The 2,786-nt window shown below is 47.1% G+C and overlaps 1 pseudogene; it reads left to right on the top strand.

Moving 5' to 3' along the window:
- The first annotated feature begins 700 nt into the window (after positions 1-700).
- Positions 701-2,276, top strand: LOC118922681 (leucine zipper protein 2-like; annotated as a pseudogene).
- Positions 2,277-2,786: the final 510 nt, after the last annotated feature.

The raw sequence follows: 2,786 nt of genomic DNA, 5'->3' as shown, positions 1-2,786 counted from the left end.
GTTTATGAAATTTCCTTGTAATTCTATAAATTTCTGCTTTGTATATTTTGAAATTATTAAGTGAAAGTAAGTAACTTCTACATTTCCCTTGAAAAGAAAATATTCGTGCATTTTACTGAGGAAGTCCATTTATATCAGTAGATGTGCTAGGTCTTTTGTTCAGAAGCAATGGTTTTATTACTACTTTGAGTTTGGTTTTAGAGAAAGTAGAAATGTGCCTGTTTAAAATACTTAAGAATTCTTCGGAGTCTCATGTCTGGATTCTCTCCTAAGTACATAAGGCACAGAAGTAATATAGTGTATTTAAGTATCTCAAAAAATAAGAAATTTTTTGAGATACTTTAATCTAAATCAAATGTCACATAACGCATTTAAAAGCAAATGTGGGGGAGCCCCCGCCGGGACCCCGCCCTCCCCGCGCACCGCCTCCAGCGGCAGGGCGTGGAGGCGGCGGGGGAAGGCGGCGGCGGCGGGGGAAAGAGGCGACGGGAGCGCGGCGGCGGGGGAGGGAGGCGGGGCAGCGGGAGTGCGGCGGCAGCGGGGGCAGGGGGCCGCGGGGAAAGGGGTCGGCAGGAGCGCGGCGCGGCGGCGAGGGAGGCGGCGGGGGAAGGGGGCGACGGAAAGAGGCGGCAGGGGAGGGAGCCGGGGCGGCGGGAGCGCGGCGGCGGAGGAGGAGGAGGAAGGCGGCGGCGGCGGCAGGGAAAGGGCGGCGGGAGCGCCGCGGGGGCGGCGGAGGGAGGCGGAGGCGGCAAGGAAAGGGGGCAGCGGGAGCGCGGCCGCGGCCGGGGGAGGAGGAGGTGGCGGCGGCAGCGCGGCAGCGCGGCAGCGGCGGGGGAAGGAGCCCCGGGCGGGACCTTGAAGCGCTGGGAAAGCAGCGGGAAGACGTCTTTCAGGAGCGAAGCGCCATTGCCGGTCAGCTGACAAGGACCTCAAGGGAACTTCATGGAGGTAAAGTCAACCTTCAGACTTTTGAGAAATGAGGAAAAATCGGCCAAAAGAGATGTTCAGAAGCTCCTGGAAATCGGTCAGAAACAAAGATAACAAATGAAGTGTCTCAGGAGGTCCTGCAAAATCACCTTAAAGAAACATCTGAGAAAGCAGAAAACCAACAGGCTGCTATTAATATTTTAAAGACTTAAGTGGAAAGAAGGAGCAAATTGATCCGAGATCTTTAGAACGAGTAACGTTCATAGGAAATGAAGACCCGGCGCAGGCGGACCCGTGTGTTTCTGTGCGGGTTTGACCGAGAAGGGGCAGGCGTGCAGGCCTCTGGTTGCTGAAGGAGTGGAGAAGAAGAGCTTGACAACCAAACTTGTCGGGAACCAAGCTATGTGGCCTCCATGCACAAGAGTCAGAAAAAATTCAAGCCCGCTGAAGGAGCCTCGTGTGGGAAGAGGGGTTTATTATGTAAGGCCCAGCAGCTTACTGATCTGGAACAAAAATTAGCTGTGGCCAAAAATCTGCTGGAGAAAGCGGCCCTTGACTGGGAATGCCAGCCGAAAGCAGTGATGGAGACCGTACAGCTCTGCCCGTCAACCGTTTTCCGGGATCGGTCTCACCCTTTGGGTCCCATGAGGCCAACTCCACCTCAGATGTCCGCTCGGCCCAGGACAATCGACACTGTGACTCCAGAAGTATGGAACAAGAACAAGCCTAAGAACACACTCCTATGAGCAATGAGAGCTCTAGAACTGAGACAAAAAAGGAAGAATATTTGAGTTCTCCTGAGTGCAATTCTCAAAAATCTTTCACAGGAGACAAAGATCTGTTCAATGAAGCACACAGAAAATCCCCCAAGAGGCGACATTAAAGAAGCAGAGCCTGACCCACAGAAAACTGCAAATGCCTCCTCGTCCTGAATGTGAGGTGAAAAAAAATCCTGAAAAGCAATTGACCAGCTTTGAAGGGAGGGTGATGAGAGAAGAAAAAATACTGTAAATACCAAGGAACTGTGTTAAAAAAATAAAATAAAATAAAAGCAAATGTTGGTGTTCCGTGCAGTATAATGGATATGAAGTAGTGTAGAGAGAGAAATTGCAATCTGTGAAATACAGCCTGTAAATATGCAACTGTCCACTTCCCAGGGACAAATGACTATTTATGCCAGGCAAGTGTTGCATTAATTTTACTGCCTATGCATCTCCTGGGAGGTAACTGGCAAACTACCACATTTTAATAAATCACATTCAAGTTTCCTCTGATCCATTGCCTTTCTTGTTTACAGACATTTTTTCAGATCATCAAATTTAAGATAAAAACACCTAGAATCTGAGATATAGAAGGCCAGTTTTTATATTTTCTTTTTGGATAAGAACTGAGTACCAAATCCCTATTTTCTCTTCAATAGAAAGGTATACTTTTCAGGATCCAGACACCATCTTAACAGGAGCTTATTGTACACAGTGTTTAAATATATTGGTGCATTCCACATTCCTTTCATTTTTTCCCTTGACTATTCCAACTGATGTCCCCCTTCCATAACAGGTGGAATGCTTTATCAAAAATGCAGCTTTTCCTGTGCTAGGCTCCTGTTAAATGCCTCCCTTAGTTTCCTATATATAATTCAATCTCTGTTTCTTGTGCACCAATTAGAGTCATCTAATTTTTTCCCATTCTTCACCTCAAATTTGACTACAGCAATAGAATGCTGTGTGTAGTTACACACACACTCACATTCACACACATTTGTTTATTTTTGAAAGTGTTCTCTATATGGAGAAGTTAAGTCAATGTCAGACTGGCTTTGATTTACAACTTATATTTAACAGTAAATTTTAAAAAGCTCT

Source organism: Manis pentadactyla, chromosome 13 (assembly GCF_030020395.1).
Source record: "Manis pentadactyla isolate mManPen7 chromosome 13, mManPen7.hap1, whole genome shotgun sequence".
Lineage (NCBI taxonomy): Eukaryota > Metazoa > Chordata > Mammalia > Pholidota > Manidae > Manis > Manis pentadactyla.
This window is presented reverse-complemented; position numbering and strand designations above follow the sequence as displayed.